The sequence below is a fragment of the Stegostoma tigrinum genome, chromosome 8, assembly GCF_030684315.1.
Source record: "Stegostoma tigrinum isolate sSteTig4 chromosome 8, sSteTig4.hap1, whole genome shotgun sequence".
Lineage (NCBI taxonomy): Eukaryota > Metazoa > Chordata > Chondrichthyes > Orectolobiformes > Stegostomatidae > Stegostoma > Stegostoma tigrinum.
The window spans coordinates 14,340,454-14,363,430 of NC_081361.1; the positions used below are offsets into that span (position 1 = coordinate 14,340,454).

General features: G+C 42.7%; 1 protein-coding gene across 1 annotated transcript in view; it reads right to left on the reverse strand.

Moving 5' to 3' along the window:
- astn1 (astrotactin 1) overlaps positions 1-22,977 on the reverse strand; it is a 1,971,124-nt gene that overhangs the window by 415,136 nt on the left and 1,533,011 nt on the right. The window lies entirely within an intron of this gene.

A 22,977-nucleotide genomic window follows, 5' to 3' on the forward strand; every position in this document is an offset into this window, starting at 1 on the left:
CAATATCTTTATGTCTCACACTATTTATCTTTTAAAAAAAGTGTATAATAAATAGTTTTTATAATCTAAATAACCTAATATATAACATACATGATTTATATTTTGAGTATATTATTTTATGAATAAATGAAAAATACAATTCCAAGAGAGCATTTAGTTCACAGAAACCACAGATTTATTCTGAGTTTATGTCATGTGTAATAGGAATAGATGTGGCTGCGAGCCTAGTTGCGACATGCAGGGAAGGGATCAGTGCAAGAGATTGTGTGAATTTGCTACGCCCCGGTTAAGTGGATGGTTAATATCTGTAATGGGTAAAGTATATCTATTGGGGCTCAGTATCTGCACTATTTGGGAGATCAGTGTGCTTTCCCACAGCCCTGGTCTCTGTTGGCATTGCTACTTTGTTGGAAGGCTTCTGAAATTACTCCAGAGTCGTGCTCAGAATCTGAACCGCCTCTTCCACTCTTGCTTCCTATTCTGTACTCCAGTCTTGCAGCTGCTTGATTACATACAGCAATAAAAGGGCAGCCACACTGGGTTCCTCAATGGATTAATCACCAACTTAATGAATTTTACTTATTAATTCTCATTCGGAGAGAGAAAGCTCAATTTGCTTGTAACACAATTAAGTATGTCCAAATGAATACAATTAAAATGCCAGTGTTTAAATATGTCAGAAGAGGAGAAATACCAGTCTCGGTTTTCTGCGTTACCCTGCATTATTTATGCTCAATGTACATTCAACCTAAATTAATAGCAGCGCACATGTGCAGTGACTCCATTTTGCCAGTGACAAACTGCCTTTTGAAACACTTTTACAGAGCGAACGTCAGTTGTAAGCTTTTCTCATTTTTTTATTTCCAATTATGCAGTCCCTTGACTGTACTCCACTTTATTCCATCCTTCCAGCCATCAGCACTAAACTAAGACAGTGACTAGCAGAGCTCGTACAGAATCCACAGGTCTGAAGGCCATGATTTATAGATAAATCTAATGCAAATGCTAAGCAGGCAGTTCTCTATTCCAGGGAAAAGCACGTCGTGCACAGTTATTCCGTTTCTATTTTCATCTTCTCTGCCTCAGGCTAGACAAACTGTGTTTTACATGTTTTGCTTAAAGGGCAGTGAACCAATTGGAATCAGAACTCAACCAGAAGGGTTTAGGGATTTGAGATAATGGGAACTGCAGATGCTGGAGATTCCAAGATAATAAAATGTGAGGCTGGATGAACTCAGCAGGCCAAGCAGCATCTCAGGAGCACAAAAGCTGACGTTTCGGGCCTAGACCCTTCATCAGAGAGGGGGATGGGGGAAGGGAACTGGAATAAATAGGGAGAGAGGGGGAGGCGGACCGAAGATGGAGAGTAAAGAAGATAGGTGGAGAGGGTGTAGGTGGGGAGGTAGGGAGGGGATAGGTCAGTCCAGGGAAGACGGACAGGTCAAGGAGGTGGGATGAGGTTAGTAGGTAGATGGGGGTGCGGCTTGGGGTGGGAGGAAGGGATGGGTGAGAGGAAGAACCGGTTAGGGAGGCAGAGACAGGTTGGACTGGTTTTGGGATGCAGTGGGTGGGGGGGAAGAGCTGGGCTGGTTGTGTGGTGCAGTGGGGGGAGGGGATGAACTGGGCTGGTTGAGGGATGCAGTGGGGGAAGGGGAGATTTTGAAACTGGTGAAGTCCACATTGATACCATATGGCTGCAGGGTTCCCAGGCGGAATATGAGTTGCTGTTCCTGCAACCTTCGGGTGGCATCATTGTGGCAGTGCAGGAGGCCCATGATGGACATGTCATCAAGAGAATGGGAGGGGGAGTGGAAATGGTTTGCGACTGGGAGGTGCAGTTGTTTGTTGCGAACTGAGCGGAGGTGTTCTGCAAAGCGGTCCCCAAGCCTCCGCTTGGTTTCCCCAATGTAGAGAAAGCCGCACCGGGTACAGTGGATGCAGTATACCACATTGGCAGATGTGCAGGTGAACCTGCACATCTGCCAATGTGGTATACTGCATCCACTGTACCCGGTGCGGCTTTCTCTACATTGGGGAAACCAAGCGGAGGCTTGGGGACCGCTTTGCAGAACACCTCCGCTCAGTTCGCAACAAACAACTGCACCTCCCAGTCGCAAACCATTTCCACTCCCCCTCCCATTCTCTTGATGACATGTCCATCATGGGCCTCCTGCACTGCCACAATGATGCCACCCGAAGGTTGCAGGAACAGCAACTCATATTCCGCCTGGGAACCCTGCAGCCATATGGTATCAATGTGGACTTCACCAGTTTCAAAATCTCCCCTTCCCCCACTGCATCCCTCAACCAGCCCAGTTCATCCCCTCCCCCCACTGCACCACACAACCAGCCCAGCTCTTCCCCCCCACCCACTGCATCCCAAAACCAGTCCAACCTGTCTCTGCCTCCCTAACCGGTTCTTCCTCTCACCCATCCCTTCCTCCCACCCCAAGCCGCACCCCCATCTACCTACTAACCTCATCCCACCTCCTTGACCTGTCCGTCTTCCCTGGACTGACCTATCCCCTCCCTACCTCCCCACCTACACCCTCTCCACCTATCTTCTTTACTCTCCATCTTCGGTCCGCCTCCCCCTCTCTCCCTATTTATTCCAGTTCCCTCCCCCCATCCCCCTCTCTGATGAAGGGTCTAGGCCCGAAACGTCAGCTTTTGTGCTCCTGAGATGCTGCTTGGCCTGCTGTGTTCATCCAGCCTCACATTTTATTATCTTGGTTTAGGGATTTAGCTTGTTAGAAAAGGATACCTCAAGGCCAAGTGTACGAACTATCATCTTAAAATCTACAACGACAGTCAGCACCAAGAACAAAAAACGTTGGAACTCACAACGGGTCAGGTAGGGTCAGTGGAGAGGCTGCAAGCTCATGTTGAGTTCAGATGACTCTTCCTCAGAGCTAATGTGAAGAGAGTCAGCTCTAAAAAGTCATCTCGACTTGTAACATTAGCTTGCACTCTCGACATGGATGCCAGTTGGTCCGCTGTGATTTCCACACTTTTTGTTCTCTGCACAGATTCCAGTGTGTGTAGTAATTTGCTCCTACATAATGATAACCAGTCATTTCCTCAGTATTGTCCTCACTGGAGAGATGACTCAGAGTCCCTACCAGTCGTTAATTAATCCTCAAAGCAAAAATCAGAATATACAAGGAATGGTAGGGGTGGATCGTCAATCTTTGAAAGGGGAAGATAAGTTAATGTTTGCATATTGAAATTCCACACTCAAACAACAGACCTGTCTACTTTAGATCCCAACAAACCTGCCAAACGCTCCTACCATATTTTTTTCTTTTCATTTCGGATTTAGTGTGGTTTACAACATCCACAGGCTTGCAACCTGCCTGCAGTGAGGGGCAAATGGACTGGTGATGGGACCATGCTTGTCACCAGCCTCCAACCTCAATGCCTTGCAGGAGTCTGCCAGGCCAATGGAAGGTTGGATGAACAAGAAGCTGTTATTGGTTGCCGAGGCCAATCCTTACCCCCAGAGCAGCCGACCCCAAACACACAGGTTGCTCCAAGATGACTACCGCTGAACACATTCCGACAATATTGCACACATTTATCCTTGGGGAGGTTGGCAGATCTTAACATTTCTGCTGTGAAAGATTTGGCTCCCCATCCAAGGCCAAATCCACAAACTGCAGACCCAGTCTGTGCTGGCCAATCATTTGACTGGAAAAGGTCACAAATTGGAAACTAGGAGGTCCAGAGACTCGTGTAACCGAATATAACCTTAAGGTTTAATGGACTCTCCTAAAATATATAAACAAGAGAATAGTAGGCGCCCAAAGGAATTTTCAGAGTTTTGTTGGCCTACAAACACCAGAAAATTTGTTTTGGAAAATGCAATATTTCATTAAGATTGGCTTACTTGAGGGGGCTCTGAAATCTTGGGATGTTTCAATTGGTCTCACTCCATTCCCAGGTCAATTGTTCGATCACAAGGACTGCCTTCCTGTTCAGTGTGGAAAATGAAACCTACGGTGGCTCACCTGCTGATGCCTCCAAAGGGTGAGTCACATGCTTCTGGTAGGTTGATTGTCTTCCCCAGAAAACTTGCTCTTACACTTTCACGATGAGAAGGGACAAAAATAATTGCATCTGGTTTTCCCCAAGCTTTATGACGCTGCAAAATTTCACACCAAGCTGAAATCTGCCTTCCATGTTCCATCTTAAAAGGAGTCAAAAGGCCTGAGCACAGTCACATGAGCAACCAAGAGTTGAGGGACAGTGCCTGGATTCAGTGCCGCGTAAGCTGTTGTCCTTAGAACAGAGGTGGCTAAGGAACGATTGAATTGAGGTGTAGGCAATGATGAGGGGCCTCAATACAGCAGGCAGGAAACACTGTTTTCTTCTAGGGGAGAAAGCGATTACTGATTTAAAGGAGGTTGGCAGTGACATGAGAAAAGCTTTTTCTCGGCCAGTGGTAAGTGGGTGTCTGGAATACACAGTCCAGTTTCAGGGTTGAGACAGAAACCCTCACACTTGTTAAAAAGCTGGATCTGCAGCCGTTGTGCTGGAAGTGGCATGGCTACAGACCCGGTGATGGAAGGTGGGTTTATAAAATGGACGGCTAGTGCTTTTTCCTGTGTCTTGGTCAGTGCTAAATGCCTTGTTTCTGCGCCGTAGCCTTTCTAATTTTAAACAACAACTGAGACAACACACCTTACCTAGTTAATAAGCCCACATCTTTGTTTCTGCCTGGTCTTGGACCAGAAAATGTGAGCATGAGACAACCACACAACTAATGACAGAACCACACTGTCTGTAGCCTTTCTATGCCTGATAGATCTCCCTTTAAGTAGAATCAGAATTGCAGCTTTCTCTACATCTGTATCTCCAAATTTGACTGTAAAAGAGATTGAACAATCAATATCCATACCAGGGTCAATTTCAAGAAGCTAAAAAAGGAAAGCATCTCAAATATTTTGAAAAGCGAAGTTGACAAATAAGTGTGTGCAGAAATCATGGGACATCTTTTGAACAACAGACGATTACGGAACAAAACGTCTCACGACCGTTTTGAAACGGATGGAGATGCAATGACCAAAAGCACGCAGTTAAATACGGTGAGGAACAGCACAGGTAAGATCCAATATTTATGAAGTAACAATGAAATATACCTACATGCGCTTACAAGTAATAAAGCAAACACAAGTAAATCAATAACCTGCACATAATTGTGCATAAAAATGAAAATTTACAGCACAAATTAAATGTGAGCATAAACGTGATTCAATCTAACTGGCAGATTAATGCATATAAAAACATTAAGATGACATTGATCCTTCTTGTCTCGCTGCCAGGCACCCAGCAGCTTTAAGGGCCTCAAGTAGCTTTAGCTCCAGCCTTAATTGCCTCCATGAGCAGATTATAGACTTGGATACCTCTTGTCTTCGGCATCACTATGTTATTTGGGTATGATCAATCACGATATTTAAAAGTCTTTTTGTAAAGTATTCTCAGCAGTATTAATATAATTTTTGTAAAGATCCCTGATCTATTAGAAACATAAAAAGGTACTAGTGAGATTAACACACTAGTATTAAACATTATTAATCAATTTTTGAAGAGACTCACAATTTGTATATCAAATCTCTTGATTTTTGAGACATTGCCTTATGATTTATGAGTTGGTCAGCTTGACTTTACTTTCTGTGTGTAAGAGCCCCTACTGTATGAAAGCAGGCCATTCAGTCCATTGAATCCACAACCAGCCTCTAAAGAGCATCCCACCAAGACTCAACACCATCCTCACCCCACTGCCTGTAATCCTGCATTTAGCATAGCCAATCCACCTAAGCTGCACATCTTTGGATTGTGGGTGGAAGCAGGGGCACCCCAGAGGAGACCCATGCAGACACAGGGAGAATGTGCAAACTGCACACAGACAGTCACCTGAGGGCAGAATCGAACCTGGATCCCTGGTACTGTGAGGCAGCAGTGCTAACTACTGAGCCGATGTGCCAGCATGCTGTGTACCTATTTAAAACTTAACAGTGCTCCATATGGCAGAACAGGCAATTGGCTGTGTGGCTGTTCCTCTGTGACGTGAACGTTGCCAAGAGTCTATTCCTGCGAATAACAGGTTATCTCAACTATTCTCTTTCCCAGCTTTCTTCTTAAGACAATCAATACATGCCACATATTCTGGCAATTTATTCCAGTCTTTGTTAACTCCCAGTGCTTTTCTGGTATCAAATATTATTCAGAGGGCAACTGAGAGAAATGTTTGATAAAACAATATCTGGTTATGAGTGGCTTGCAGAAATAAATGAAATTCAGAGAGATCTCCAACCTTTCAATAGATGCACTGAGGAAGAGGAGACAAATCTCTTATTTAGCAAATTAAAACAGCTATCTCAACAGTAGGGATAAAATGGAGAGGCAAGCAATTACAGATTGAAAAGTTATTGCCTGCTTGCACTCAAGGATCATGGGTCTGGGAGATAAATGCTGCAGAAGGAAAGATGAATACTCATGACCTGCGGGCATAAAGGGAAACATGACAGACGGAAGAATTTTACAAATGGAAGGACTGGTACGCAGAGATAAAGGGGGGAAGATATTGGTTCACTTTCCTCCTGTTTTAAGGAAGCAAACATCAAATTTACAAACCAACATTCTGCATCCAAAACGATATCTAGACTGCTGAATTGGACAATAGACAATTTGAGGCCCTCTTTCACATGTAAATAAAGAGGCATAATGTCCCCTTGGTAAGATTGCTTGCTTAGCAACAGACCTCTTCGGATTCTTTAGTAGGTTTGTGTGGCATCAGCACAGCCACAGCCACAAACTAATAAGGACCTGACAGTCAGTTTCATGACATGCTCAGGCCTTTTACGTGGTCTCATGCACTGTTAGCATGGAAAAATGGGAATAGATTTTGCTTTCCCAAAATGACAAGAGTGAGAGAAAAGCATGCTGATAGAACATAGAGGCAAAAACATTGCAAATAGTGGTAAGAATGCAAAGACGGAAAAAGGCGTGTGTGTGTGAAGGCTATGAAGCCAAGTTGAAACTGGCTATTTTAAGTCCGATGTTGTCACTATTGAAGATGGTTGAGAGGTGAGCCATGAGAATGACATGCATGAGGCCAAGCATGCAATATGACATTTGAAAACACTGTTACTGACCTTTACCACTTATGCAGGGTGACTACATCGGTTTTGGCATGACTTCCAGATTCTCACAGGACTGGCAACGATCTCTTAAGTTCTCTGCGAGCTGTAACTCCTCAGTCTTTGTCAAATGGGAGTAACTCTTGCTAACTTCCTCTTCCTCTGCACCCTGCACTAAGGCTGCAATGACAGAGGGGAAAGCAGTGGAAACTGCTCTCTGAAATCAGCTAGTAGGGTCTAATGAGGCTGCATGGGACCTAATGGAATAAGGGAGCAGGGGATTGCAATCTGTTAATGAGGAGAGAATTAAGGAAGATGTATACATAATTACTGAAGTATTGCCTCTTGTGGTGCAATTGTAGTGTCCCAGCCTCTGAACCAGAAGGTCCAGGTTTGAGCCCCATCTGTTCCAGGATTGTCTGAACAGGAAAATGCTAATTTGTATTTATAGAAACACAAGGAAAAAATAATCAGTATTCTTAGAGTTTTGTTGCATGAAAGTTAACATTCAGCTGGAGAAGTGCCTGCCTGGATTCTGTCAACCCTAACATTTTAAACCCTGGTGTTTCACGAGAGCTTTTTCTTGTCCCTGGGGTGGGGGAATTCAAAGCTGGGGGGCATACTTTTCGGGTGAGAGGAGAAAGGTTTAAAAAAGACATGAGGGGCTGTGTGATGTCATTCCTTTGTCTCTCTTGCGTCAAAGTAATTTTTAGACTGATTTCCAGTGCTTGATCTAATCGAAAAGCAGACTCCCTGGAGGTGTGACTCACTCAGAGATAACAGAACTGCCACTGCTGAAGTCAGAGATAACACAGTGTGGAAGTGGAGGAACACAGCAGGCCAGGCAGCATCAGAGGAGCAGGAAAGCTAATGTTTCGGTTCGGGACCCTTCTTCAGAAATTTCAGAAACGTCAGCATTCCTGCTCCTCTGATGCTGCCTGGCCTGCTGTGTTCGTCCAGCTCCACACTGTGTTATGTCCCAAGAGGTGTGACCTGGTTTGTATTAGTAATGCAGATCTGCTTCTTAGTATTCAGGATTGTAGCCACTTAACTATACTCTTGGTGCTGGCTGCAAGTCACAATAATTTAAATGGTCTGGTATAAAGTTTGCAACCTGCCTACAATGGGTGTGGATGGGGAAGTGCAGTTTTATTGCGCATTGTCATCCTGAGTATATTTTTGGCACCTATTTACAGAATCATCGAAAATAGGAACAGGAGTAGGCAATTCGGCCTTTCGAACCTGCTCCATCACGAAATGTGATTGGGGCTGATCGTCTAACTCAGTGCCGTGTTCCCCCTTTCTTGCCTGATCCCTTTACATTTTGCTGCCTTTTTTAAATACAATCTTAATACAATTTTAATACAATCAACAATCTCGCCACAACATTCTCTTGTCACAGTTTAAAATGACAGTACTGTGTAGGGGTTGCAAAAATACAAGTTGTTTTTATTAACTTCAAAGCATTACCCTGCTTGGAGTTTCGCTGGCTGCTCGTGTCTCGTGAGGGCAGGATTTGATGAACACTCGCTCTTCTGCAGGGAAACAACTTCTATCGAGTAAGCTCCTTTTGAACCTAATACAAGACTCCCAGGTGCTGAGAAACACAAACCATTGTACTGGACTCAGGTGAGTTACTGGCCATCAGAGAAAACTAATTTTTTTCTTAAACCATAATTTTCAAAAGCCACCTCTTTCGGAAGAACAGTAGAGGTGCTCCAACAAATCCCAGTAGGTGGGCCTTCTGTCCCTCACTCCCTCTTTCATAATTCTGTTTCAAAGAAAGAACAGAAGGGCTTTGCGGACTGCAAGCAAGCTTGAAGCAACATCGAAGCCCGTGGGGCTCCTCACTTGAGACTTACCAATATCATACTCTCACAGTAATGAGAAACTGCAAGTTCTATTGCTGTGCACTTGACAGACTAAAACAATAGTTGCTGTCAAACCCCCAGCACAAGATTGAGGGGCTAGTGCATAGGCTATGTACATTCAATAAATAAAGAGCCTCCAAAAAGCATGACTTTATGTTGTGCAGTTAATTACTGTATGACCCATAGAAGCAAGTTTAAACAAATATATCCCTTGAAACTATTATGTGTAATTGATGGTGGCATCAAAACCTGACCGAACCAGAGAAGGAAGTCTTTAAAATTCGAAAGATGAATAGGTAAATGGGTTCCTCAACCTCAGAGGGTTTCATCGTCCTGCAGAAGTGCTGACACGATGACAAATAGACTGACCAAAGCAATCATAATTAATCTAGTCGAGCTGCTAAGGGCAAATGCATTCATGATAGGCCTCATTCTGTCACATATCTCCACCAAGTTCAACTCCCTTGCTTCTCCGGCAATCCCTGTAAGAGTGGATCCACTTGTCAAATGGACTGTTTTATATAATTTAATTGACAGAAAATTTGAAAAATCGACTAATTATCTCATCGTCCAGCTGCCTGGCTTGGGCGTTGTGCTGTACTGCATGCTTACCTGATCCATTCTTTCAGAACCTGACCTCTGTTACACAAATATTTCTAAGTCCATTGTGCTAACCAAACCCTGATGCATCAAAAGACTTTTGCAAGTGAAGAAAAAAAACTGGCAAACTTCAGTTTGTGTGTCCGCCAGAATGCTTGAAAAGAGGCCAAGAGTTGGGCCACTGTTATTTGAACACCAGCTGAAAGCAACGGTGTTCACATTTGACCTCCAGCATTATGGTAGACAACCTGAAATGAATGATATGTTGCAGTCCCCCACTACACCACATCACATCTACCAAGAATTCCCGAATTTCAGTCCTCTGCTCTCCACTGACTGTATCTAATCTCAAACATGGAAATATGACAAGCCTGCTAGAAATGCCCTTATCATTGGTGGACAAAAGTTCTGTGTCTCCTGGTTTCTATGCAATGATTATCTTCTGTTGGAATATGTTATGTGACTGAAATTGGTATGATAATAACAAATCATTTTTATTTTCAGGCCCTGTAGGACATTCTATAACTGTACAAAAATTTGGTGTATAGTTTCTGTAATGTGTTTTCTTCCATCAGTGGTGTATGAAATGGTGACCACAGAATTAGCCAGCATGACATTGTGAACTCTTAGCAAATGATCACGTCTTCTTTTATTTTCTCCCTTTTTCAGTTAAAAACAACATTCTTTGAAACAGTTTTGTGGATCATATGCCACTGACAGTATAATATGGTGTGAATGCTGTCCTATATATTGGCTCATAAAACATGCAGCTCAATGATCAGGTTCTTGTTCAGTCAGAGTTCTTTAAGTTTATTAGTAACACTAACTATCAGCACTTATAATGATACTATCTAATATGTAGTCTGGATTCTTGCTTATTGATGTTACTGTACATTACATACGCAAAACTGACTGAACACACTACACTGATTTTGCAACACAGAGTTATGGAGGCAAGGCAGGTATCTTTATAGCAGAACATCACATCCCATGATAACATGTACCTGTCTTAAAGGCCTGTGTGGTGTAGAATCTATGCAATAATACAACATTCTTAGCAGCTACGGACTGAGGTAAAACAAAGACGTCCATATCTCTGACCTGAGTCAAAAGTCTGGGTGTCCTCTGCGGCCTTGTGTGTACGTTGGTCGAGACATGTCATTGGAAAGCACGCCCCAGCTTGAATAAAACCACAATCTCATTTTAAAATAGGTGGACAAGAGCAGAGGTGACACTGTCCTGTATTCATTAGCTCAAAGGTTTCAGACAAGCGATTGGCATAGGACAGCCCTACCAGCCTTGTAGAAATGAAAAATGTTAACAAGTGCTTGGAAAGTGGGGGATGGGGGTGCGGTTCTCATCAGGCAGCTGCTAATCCTCAGATGGAAGATGGATCAGGGAAGATAGGGAAAGCCCAGAGGAAACACCCCCTAACACTCCAGCGAGACAGCAGAATGCCAACTATTCATTCATTCTCTGGAATTAGTTATTTGCTCTCCACCAGCATGGGTCTTATAATTTCCACTCTATTTACTATGAAACCTAAAACATTGCTTCTTCCTGATGTTAATTTAAAATTAATACTACCTTAAAGTTATTTATGAAAACTCGAATGCCTCCTTTGGCTGTTTGTGACTCTCAAACTCAAGTCCTGTAATGGGACATAAAGTGAGCTGTTTGCAACGATCATATTTATGATAAAATAAAACCTATGAACGTCAATACGAATGGAATTGGACTTGATAGTTAAAGTTGCTCTGCATTAAACTGCCTAGACTGATGCATGAAAAATGATCAGTTGGATTGGATATTGAAGTTTGCTGGCAACCATAGAATTATGCAGCACTGTTAAATGAGGGGGAGGAGGAATTGAAAAGGAGCATGTTAGAATGGTGTACTGTGAATATTGCTTGTCATTTGAGAGGGAAGCATAGTTTCAGTGTCAGATTTACTTTGTAGAATGGCACCATGTGGCATCTTAGGTACTACAAGCAGATTGTTCTGTTCTAGATTCACAGAGTTATAGAGATGTACAGCACAGACCCTGACTTGCCGTTCCAAAATGCCGCACCTCACATTTATCTCAATTAGGCTCCATCTGCAACTCCCCAGCCTTCAGGCCCATCTGATCAAGATCCCATTGTACTCTGAGGTGCTGTCCACTGCACCTTCAATTTTGGTGACATCTGCAAACTTACTAACCATACCTCCCATGTTCACATCCAAATCATTTATATGAATGACAAAAAGCTGCACACCCAGCACTGACCCTTGCGGCAGATGCAATAATTTTCTAACTAAATGGATTGAAGAACTGTCAGTGCACCCACAATATGTTCACACCAGGTAATCTTGACTTGTATGTTACTGCATCTGCAACTGTGAGATCTACCTGTAAAGTTCCTGAGCTACCTTTTGTAACCTGTTTATACACTGATACATCATAGTGCCTCTAAGAGTGAAGCACCAGATGTCTTATTATTGAGCAGTCTTCATGTTTTTGCATATTGGAGCTGGTAAGAGAGACACATCCTCAGCTATGATTGGCAGTTTCAAGCTCTGGCCTGAAAGCCATCAAAATCAAATTTACAGTATCAAGTTGCGGGATTAGCATTTCTACATCACTTTTTCTCCCCCCTCATCTTCAGTATTCTTCACATCATAACCTGGAGGGTGTGGGTGATGAGCAGATAAAATAACACTAAAACCATAACGTTTTGAAAACTGTTTTCCTCACCACCTTTGTAACAGGGAACCTGAATGAGCCCCATCATCCGCTTGTGACTCTAGTCCTGCAATGCAGGCTGACTCCTAATCCATCAGAGATTGGCAATTAAGGCTTTCTTTTCAACGTTCCTTGCATTTGAGGGGAATAATAAATCTTTCATCAAGTATTTTGTCTTCTGGTTAAAAATAATCTCCACCTACCTGGATGGGTGCAGTACTGTTGACACTCAGATAGCTTGATACTGTCAAGGATGAAGCAGGTTGCTTGACTGGCATCCCATCCACCAACTTCCACATTAACACCCTCCACTACCGATGCACAATGGCAGCAACGTGTACCATGCACACACTGCATTGCCAGCAACTCATTCAGGCTCAGCTGACAGTCTCTCTTGCTCTGCTGCTCTATAAAACGGTCTCCAAGTCTCTGTTTAGTCTCACTGATGTGCAGGAGGCCACACCGGGAGCAGAGGATACAGTACACCAAGTTGAGGAGCAGGTGGGTGGGACTAGTTTTGTTTGGGATTATGTTCGGCATGGACTGATTGGCCCGAAGAGCCTGTTTCCATGCTGTATGACTCCAGACAATTGTACTTACGTCATAAAAAGGGAGTCTGCCCAGTCTTGCCACCCCCAACAAAACAGTGCAACAATTGAGTTATTCGATGGTTGGTGCATTTCTGACGAGTTTGGAAGACCCAGTGAGAAATGCAGAGCTGTGTTTCAGCAGGCTAAATTTTGAGCAGAGCACCAGTCCAAAGGTTATTGATTTCAGATTTTCAGAGACTGCAGAATTTTACTTTTGTTTTTGCACACAGGCTAATTACTCGTTATTTCATTGCTGTGGGTAGGAACATGCTAGATGGAAAGTGGCTGTCTCATTCCTGACATTTCAAAAATTGCAATGTTTCCGATGTAAAATTCCTGCCTGGGTGCTCATTTGAGTATCGTAAGATTATGCAACACAGTATATTACCTTCCGAACTTTAACAACTTGTGGCTTTTTAAAAAAACGATTTGTTGAAATAGGTTCCATTTATAAACTAAAATATTAACAATCAGGCTTAATGCTTGCTGGATTTGAGATCAGTCTAGATGTACATTACTAAGCTTGAGTTTTAACAATGACAGCCTCAACAAGTTTTACTCATTTGTCTTTTCACTGTAATGGTGAAGGATGAAAAGAAGCAATATAGAGCAGCTTGTGTTTCCCTATTTGTTCCCAGATTATAGTCCAACAGGTTTATTTGAAAACGAAAGCTTTTGGAGCTCAGCTCCTTCCTCAGGAATAGACACTGAATTTACGAACATACCCTCTCTCTCACACTATGCCTGAGGAAGGAGCTGAGCTCAGAAAGCTAGCGTTTTCAAATAAACCTGTTGGACTATAACTTGGTGTCGTGTGATTTCTGACCTTATCCAGCTCAGTCCAACAACGGCATCTCCACATCATACCTATTTGTTGCTTTAGGTTTCTGCTGATTGCCTGATTCACAAGCTGCAGAAACAGTCATAGAATAAAAGAGGTTTAAACAATAATACCCTGAAACTTGCAACCTTCTCTGTGTTAGGGTTTCATTATGTATGGTGCTGCACTGTGTCTCTTTATTACCATTGACAGTTATTTTCCCATACACAAAGTAGAATGGTTCATGCTATCAGTGACTGGAATGTTGTTATGACGATGAGTTTGAAAGTGTAATGACTCTTGCTGAGATTATTTCAATGGGCTTGAATCTGTTTCAGTTTAAGGAAAGAAACAAGAAGTTCTATTTATGGAGCGCCTCTGATGGCCTCCTAGTGCCAGGGGACATTTTGAAGTAATGAATTCACTTGCATGTTGGTCACCGAATCAGTGCAGGTGCAGAGACCTGCCCTCTCTTTCAAACAGTGCCAAGGGATCTTTCAAACGTACTTGAGTGAGCTCTCCCTCAGCACTGCACTGAAGTTTCTTTTCATTTACAGCATTGTTCAGTTTGAAATAAAACACTCCAAAATTCTCAGAGACAAACCTTGGCAAGACTATGCTACAGTTGTTTCTTTAATGTTACTTTGTGAAGGAAATTATAACAGCAAGATATGTAAAGGGGGCTAATAACTGAAAGCCATATGAAGATATGGTTCACACTGCAGGAATCTGAGCAGGACAAAGCTTTCTGATGATTGATTGCATATACTATTATAAGTCAAACGTGACACTAACTTCAGAGAAAAATACAAATCGGAAAGATAGAAACAAAAATTGCTGGAGAAGCTCAGCAGAACTGGCAACATCTATGGAGAGAAATCAGAATTAATGTTTTGGGTCACAAAGATATCAGCACGAAAACAGACTCTTCAGTCCAACTCATCCATGCTGACCAGATATCCGAAATAAATCTCGTCCCATTTGCCAGCATTTGGCCCATATCCCTCCAAACCCTTCCTATTCATATGACCATCCAGAAGCCTTTTAAATGTTGTGATTGTACCAGCCTCCACCACCTCCTCTGGCAGCTCATTCCATACACTCACCATCCTCTGTGTGAAAAAGTTGCCCCTTAGGTCCCTTTTAAATCTTTCCCCTCTTACCTTAAACCTATGCTTTCTAGCTTTGGATTCCCCAACCCCGGGGAAGACACCTTGTTTATTTACTCTATCTATGCTGCTTGTGTTTTTTAAAACTTCTATAAGGTCACCCCTCAGCCTCCGACACTCCAGGGAAAATAGCCCCAGCCTATTCAGCCTCTCCCTATAGCTCAAACCCTCCAACCCTGGTAACATCCTTGTAAGTCTTTTCTAAACCCTTTCAACTTTCACAACATCCTTCCTATGGCAGATAGGCCAGAACTGAACACAATATTCCAATAGTAGACTCCTCCTCAGAAAGCTGGTCCTTACTGTGAGTTAGCTATATGTTTGCACTCTGACAAATTTAAAAGGTGTTATTCATTGACAAGGTAAATAAAGTAATAACTGATGTGCTTACCATCTGCCTCTGATGAAGGGTCTAGGCCCGAAATGTCAGCTTTTGTGGCTCTGATGAAGGGTCTAGGCCTGAAACGTCAGCTTTTGTGGCTCTGATGAAGGGTCTAGGCCCGAAACGTCAGCTTTTGTGCTCCTGAGATGCTGCTGGGCCTGCTGTGTTCATCCAGCCTCACATTTTATTATCTTGCTTACCAGTGTATCCATTTTTTGTTCCGCTAATATTGAACTTGGGCTCTTGATTTAGACAGGAATTCTGTGCAACTTTACAAAACCTCAGCTACACCTGGATTTGTACAATTTGCTTATTAGAGTATATCTGACCCATTCATCACAAACTGATGTTGGTTCAAATCATAGGCAGAAACCTTACAGAATATTGGTATTGATAGGTGATCCCATAAGTAGAAAGCTGTGTACTACATTGATCTTCTTATTTTAGGAGGGTTGTGTTTCCATTTGAAATAGTTCACTTGGTTGAATCCTGGGATGAAAGGCGGAGGGCGGGGGGGGGGTGATTTTCCTTTTGAGGGATGGTTAAGCAAGTTGTCCTGTTCTGATTGGAGTTTATAGGGGTGAGGAGTGATCGGGGGAGGGGGGATTGTGTTGAAAGAACGGATGCTGAAAGAATGTTTCTTCTCACAGTAGGATCTAGGGGTAGGGGACAGAGCTTCAAAATGAGAGGTTTGCCATTGAAGGAGATGAGGAGGAATATTTTCTGTCAGAAGGCCATTAGTGTTTGGAATTCTCTGCCACAGAAAGACGTGGAGGCTGGGACATTGCATATATTTCAGGCTGGATTGGGCTGATTTTTGGACAACATAGGTGTTAAAGGTTATGGTAGTCAGGCTGGAAGGTGGAATTAGAGCCATAATCAGATCAACCACGATCCTACTGTATATCAAAACAGGCCTGATGGATCCTCTGCCTGCTCTTAATTCTTATGTTCAGTCATAACCATAGGTCACAGCCAAGGATCACTTCAGGATGTGCTGTCCTTTCAATTGCAATGTTCTCTTTTAACAGAAGGCATACAGATGATTATGAACGTAAATTCAGTGGCTATCCAGAAAAACCCTGAGGGAAACAATAGAATGTCACATTTAAAAAGGTGCCGAGGGAAATTTCAAGTAGCAACCCTTCAGAAGGAAGGAATGCTATTCAAAACAAACTGGACCATGATCTCCTATGATTACACAGTTGCTATGGGGCTAAATACTCATCTTAGCAGAAATCCATCTCCCGTGGGTTATGGCAAAACTGTAGACACCTTTGTCTTCCACTGTTTCCAGGGTTATAACAAAGTGGGTTCTAAAGCAACTGCAACCCCTGATCTGTATGTGTTAATGGACTGATGAGCCAGTGTGGAATAGCATGCTATGGAGGTCACAGCCTGAGGACAGCCACTGAACACCTTGTGCTGTGGCTAATGAATGGCTTTCTCTTGCTCTGAGTGCTGGAATCCAATTAAGTCAATGAATTCACCATCAGGAAGGGAATGGGCCAAGAGCCAACCAGCTAACTTGTAGAGCCAAGAATCAGCAGCTTTACCAATAATGTCACAGAACCCAGAAATAACTTATATACTTGTTTCAATTTTATCTTTTTACTCAATTCGCATTGCTAACAGTTGTGTATGTTACTGTGTTTTAATTATCTTTTACCATATTTAGTAACTAATAAGCTCACCCTTTATTTAATTCAACAAAGCCTGGTTAATTTGTGTCCTTTTAAAGCATATATATATTTGGATATGAAAATATATCCATGAGGGAAGTGTTCCTTTTTACAAATTAACCCTTTTGCTGTGACCAACCAAAAGAAAGGTTGAATTAAGATGGGATTCTGGTTCACTGACCCACCCGACTTGATAATCCCATGCAGAATCCAGGGACCAGTTGTAACAGTTTTTATGTCTCAGCTTGGATTTTCTGAATGAGAAATTAGCCAGGATGCTGACGATGAAGACAGAATGTGTGATGTTGAACTTACTATCAGGTCTCAAAGTGAGTTTCTCTTTTTGATCCATATGGTTGATTAGTGATGACAGAAACATCTTCACATTAGTTTGGTATTCAAGAGAGAGAGAAGAAGGAAGGGGAGAGAGGGGAGAATGAGAGAAAGGAGAAAGCGAGCCAGAAAAAGCAGCAGCCTGTGCTGTGGCTTGAGAACATTAATGATTCTACCAGCAAATGAGTTTGGTAGTTGTATGAGAGCTTTAGTAAACTCAATGTTGGTGAAATGCTTGGTGAGGCTAAGGAAGGGACTTTATCGGAGTAATCCTAAATGACATGGATTTCACCACAACGTCATGTCCGCAGTCGCATCAGTGCTCCTTCATTCACCAGTTTACATACACATCCTCCAAATTACGGAGATCTTTTTGTGTTGTAATTTACACTAATATTTTTGAGGCTCCTCCAAAGGAAGACCACATTGATACAAATAAATAGCTTCAGGTGTAAGCAGAATCCGTGCTGTTTAATTTTAAACCTGTAGTCATTAAACATTCCAAACACTTTTCGACATTAGCCAGAGCTGTTTTTGTCAATTCTAATCTAGGTTTTCATATCAAATGTCTTTCCCTTTTGATATTTCAGTGCATTCAAGGGGAACAGTGACAGCACTTGGGAATGGTGCACATTCCGTCTTAATTCCACATGACAGAATCATGCTCTCCTCCGTCAGGAATATCAGGTGTCAAGGTCACTATCAAGATTCTGCTAGGCTGCCTCGTAAAGGCTCCCTAAGGTGATCCCACAGAAAATGTGCTATGGTGGTATTTCCACAATATCTATTTATGTAGAATGGTCTGGAAGCATCCAACACTTAGATGTACAAAAGCAGAAGAAATCAGACCTGTAAATTATGAACCAGTTTTCAGAAAGCTCCCACAAAATGTGATGGCAGCAACATCACACCCTTTAAAGTGCATGTCTGCAATCTGGCATCAAACCAATCACACTTCGTTGTGCCTGAGCTGTCCCCAGAGTGCAAGCAAACTTATTACAAAATAGCTCTTGTCAGTAAATTGTCTTGTATGATCTACTGTTTGCAATGTGTGAATGAGATTGTTGGCGAGCTGAAAATAACTATTTTGATGGATGTCTCATAATTCCACCTCTGGGTTCTTTGTAATTGCTTGCAGACTCTTATGTCTGCGATGCACAGCATTGATTTTATTTATTTTTTTACATCAGTTTCTACATTGTACCGATTAGATCCAAATAATAAAGGCTTCTGATTATGGTAAATTAAGACCAACTGAAACAGGAGCAGAATTAGGTGATTCAGCCCACTGGATTAACTCTGCGATTAGTTCGATTACGGTTGATTTGTAAATCTGCAAATCCACTTTCCTGCCTTTTCCCCACAATTCTTGATTCCCTTACTGATTACAAATCCATCTGTCTCAGTCCTGAATGTACCTATTCAGGGGCAGATGATGGCCTAGTGATATTATCATCGGACAGAGACACAGGTAATGTTCTGGGGACCTGGGTTTAAATCCTACCATGGCAGATAGTGGAGTTTAGATTCAATTAAAAAAAAACTGAAATTAGAGTCGAATGATGATCATGAGGCCACTGCTGATAATCAGGAAAAAAAAATCTGGTTCACTAATGCACTTTTGGGAAGGAAAATGCCATCCTTACCTGGTCTGGCCTTCATGTGCCTCCAGGCCCACAGGAGTATGATTGACTGTTATCTCTCTTCTGAGTAATTAGGGATGGGCAAAAAAAAACACTAACCTCATCCTGTGAATGAGTTTTTACGAAGTCTCAACAGCCCTTTGTTGTAAAGAATTCCATATATTCCTCTGAGAGAAGAAACCTTAGAATCCCGACATTGTGGAAGCAGGCCATTTGGCCCAATGAGTCCACACTGACCCTCTGAAGAGCATCCTATCCAGACCCATTCTCTATAATCCTGCATTTCCCACAACTATTGCATCTTATCTACACATCCCTAAACTCGATGGGAAATTTAGCACAGCCAATCCACCCAAGCTGCACACCTTTGGACTGTTTTAGGAAACAAGAGCACCTTAAGAAGACCCACGCAGACATGTGGAAAATGTGCAAACTCCAGTCAGACAAATACCTGAGGGTAGAATTGAATCTGGGTCCCTTCTGCTGTGAGACAGCAGTGCTTCCCACTCAGCCATCGTGTTGACTCCTCATTTCTGTTTGAAATAGGCAATCCCGTATTCTGTGATTATACCTTTTGATCTGAGATTCTTTCACAAGAAGGAACAGCCTCTTCTCTTGTACCCTGTCAAGCCCTCTGAGAATCTTGTACATTTCAGTAAGTTCTCCCCTCATTCTTCTATATTCTCATGAGTAGAGGACAATTTGGTGAAATGGAAAGTGCCTAGTGTGTCACATTTACTAATACTATATTCATTTGGGTGGAGTTATGCACTCTGCTTGCAAAATTATCTCAAAAACCTGAAAACATTATGCTGATTTTCAAGGTGCTTCTGCATCACTGCAAGTACCGACATATATTCCATAAACTCCTTCTAACTTTGCTCATCATTATACGAATTACTCTGAATGTCATACCGAAGAACATAGAATGGAGACCATTTGAAACAAGTGCTTGCAAAGACTAGGCCCTGTCAAGTCTTCAAACCCCCCGCCCCCAATTTAATACCCAGAGGAGATATTCAGCTCGTGTATTCTACAAGGGGTAAAGGTAATCAAACAACTTTCCTAAATATTCTTTCAGTCTTATCCTGCTGCTGGTCTCCACAGTACAATTCAGCTCGTTTCGATAAAACTCAACCATTTTGATACCTTTGTTTTGAAGTCATGTTGGGCATTCAAGAATTAGAAGGCAGGAAGTTAGAATTTGTTGTAAAAATGACAGCAGGGAAAAACAGTGTGTGGTCCCTTTAAAAGATGCTGTTTTTTTCTTCTGTGCTTAGAAATTTTTAAAATGTATGTCTGTGAGCAGCAGCTGGAGGGTGTCAGGACAGGAAGTGCCCAAAATGAAACATTTACTTTGAAAGGCCAAGCTGTGTTTCTTTTAATCGAGACAACAAGTCTTTTCAAATTTCGCCAATCAATTTAAACCGAGTGCCTAGATACTAAAAACCTATCAAATTTAATTCTGATGGTGTTGGCAACATTGAAGCAATCCTTCATAAGAAATACTATTGTGTCATTATGGGTTTAAAGGTGAGGGCATTTGGAAAATTGAGAGAGAGCCGGCTGCCATCTGAAGGGAGAATCACCAGAAAGAAAATTGGAGATAAAGCAGAGAAGATATAGACTACGCGAACTTGGAGACATTAAGTTTTAATTTATTGTTTTTTTATTAACTGGGTTTGTACAAGTGGGACTTGTGTTCAGTTGAACAGCATACCAGCAGAATTTAGACCAGTTAGGAAGTAGTTAGTGGTCTTGGGGGAAATGTTCAGTTTGTGACTAATTCTGTCAATTTGTTCATTGTTATAGTTAAACAAATAAATTGTTTCTCATTATTTGTAAAGTGGAGATCAGGGATTTTCTTTCTTTTAACCACTCTTGTAGCAGATTATGAGGGGAAAGGTGAGGTTCTCTGGGTGTTTTGAGGGTAATGATTAAAAGGGAATCTCTACTCCCATCATAACAGCTTGGGGCTTGAGTTTTAGTTTAACGATCAGAGAGGTTCATCCATTCCTCCCTGTTACACCATATAAATAACTATTAATGGCAGGTGAGTATGTTCAATCAGCATTCATATCCACAGACAGAAAGCAGTGTGATCCTTAATATGGATCCTCACTACAGCCTTCACCCCCACCCCCACCCCCATCCCTCTCAGCCCAGGCACAAGCACTGCAATCCACTGGGTCCAGGCCCTTCCACCTCCCCACCTCATCCCAAGCTGTTGCTGCAGTAACAACGCTCCTGGCCCTCACTACAGCCCCCAAAGCCCAAACCCGAAACCTAGACCAGGCCCAGGATCTGACTGCGATCGCCAGACTCTCACTGCAGTGCTCCATCCTTGACTCGGGTCTTCACTGCTAACTCATCTCCCCAGTCTGGGCTGGTGCAGCGCTGATTCCTTCAGCCCAGGTCCTCTAAGCTGCTCCCGAATCCCACCTCCCGTGGCTGGGCCAAAGATCTCTGACAGTTCTCTGTACACAGTTGGTAGATTTTACACATCACCCCTAGTGGGATGGCAGGCAGGAGGTATAATGTTGGGTGCCAATGAATTGGCACGACTGATCCTCCCTGTTGCCTGCTGTGACTTCATAAGAAACGGTTACTCTGACACTAAGTGTCCAGGCAATTGGTCAAAGGTCATGGTGCCCTCTCTTCGGGCTCCTCATGTCCATTGGAGGCCCCACTGTTAATTCTCCTTTCAGTCAGAAATGGCAGCTCTCTTATTCTGAGGCTTGCTACCCTGTGTTCTGGACTTCCAGCCTCTCTCCCAGCATCAAGCCTACTGAGAAAAGTTAATAATTCAAGGTTTGTGACCTATCATTAGATAGCTGAGATATTGCCTGCACTTCACTCTGTGGAGAAGTTGCCAGATCTGCCTGGTAGTTCCTATGGTTCCTGTCCTTACATCAGCAACAGGGAGAACTGACCACAAGCTTGCAGTTTGTCAAATAGTTTCAGGTACACCTCCAGAAATCTTGCCATGAATTTCGAAATTCAAAACGATGGTATATTGAATGCACTGCAGCTTGAAGTTTGACAAATTATTGGCCCATTGTGGGCTTACTTTCTAGTATATGCTCCGGTCATGTATCCCCAGAGATGCCTTAAGCAGATTCACTGCTGTCAATCCTTTTGATTGGCATTACTCTAAGTTACTGATGCCAAGTGGAGAAGGATACACACATGAACAGACTTGAAGAATAGCTAAGGATGTTACATTTTGAGTTACATGGTAGTCTCTGGTGAAACCTCAGCCTAGACTCCAAAGTAATGCAGCCATTATTGCTCACCTCCAGGGAGTCGGGATCTCAGAACAACAATTGGAAGACTGGAACCCCAGTCTGGTCTGCTCCTCCTGATTTCTGTGATTTATATCCTGACCCGGAGGAGTTTACCTCATGTTGTCTGTTAACTCTTTCAGGTCCTAACTGCCTGATACAGATTATTTTTTGAATTGTAAGCCTTTATCCTGGAAGTGGTTGGACGTTTTTACGTGGAGTTCAGGATGAAATGTGATCAGCCATTATCATATAAAATGGTGGGGCAGGTTTGAGGGGCTGAATGGCCTACTCCTGCTCCTAGCTTTTAAGTTCCATAAAATTGAAGCTGGTGAAAGGTATGTTTTCTGGGCCATCACGGATCTGGACTGACTTCCGTGGGGCACATCTCTTGCACTTTAACTTTACAAAGACAGGGTTCACAGATGGAGGTGCTCACAAGGTCTCCTGACATGCAAGGCTAACAGCGCAAGACAAGTGAAGCTGCCTCACTCCACAGAGCAGGGATAATTCATGCTTACGTTTAGCCTGGATAAGTTCGGCTACTTGGCCTTTAAGGGGGGGAAAGAGGGAGAACTCTTGAAGCAGAGCCCTGAGCTGCTGGAATTAAGGGAACTGCTCACAAGAAAGCTTCCTGCTTTTAGGTTACACAAGATCTCATTCTTGGTAATAATACTGCCATGGTCGTAACAACAATTGATTTTATTTACATCTACGTCTGGGAGGACAGCAGCTT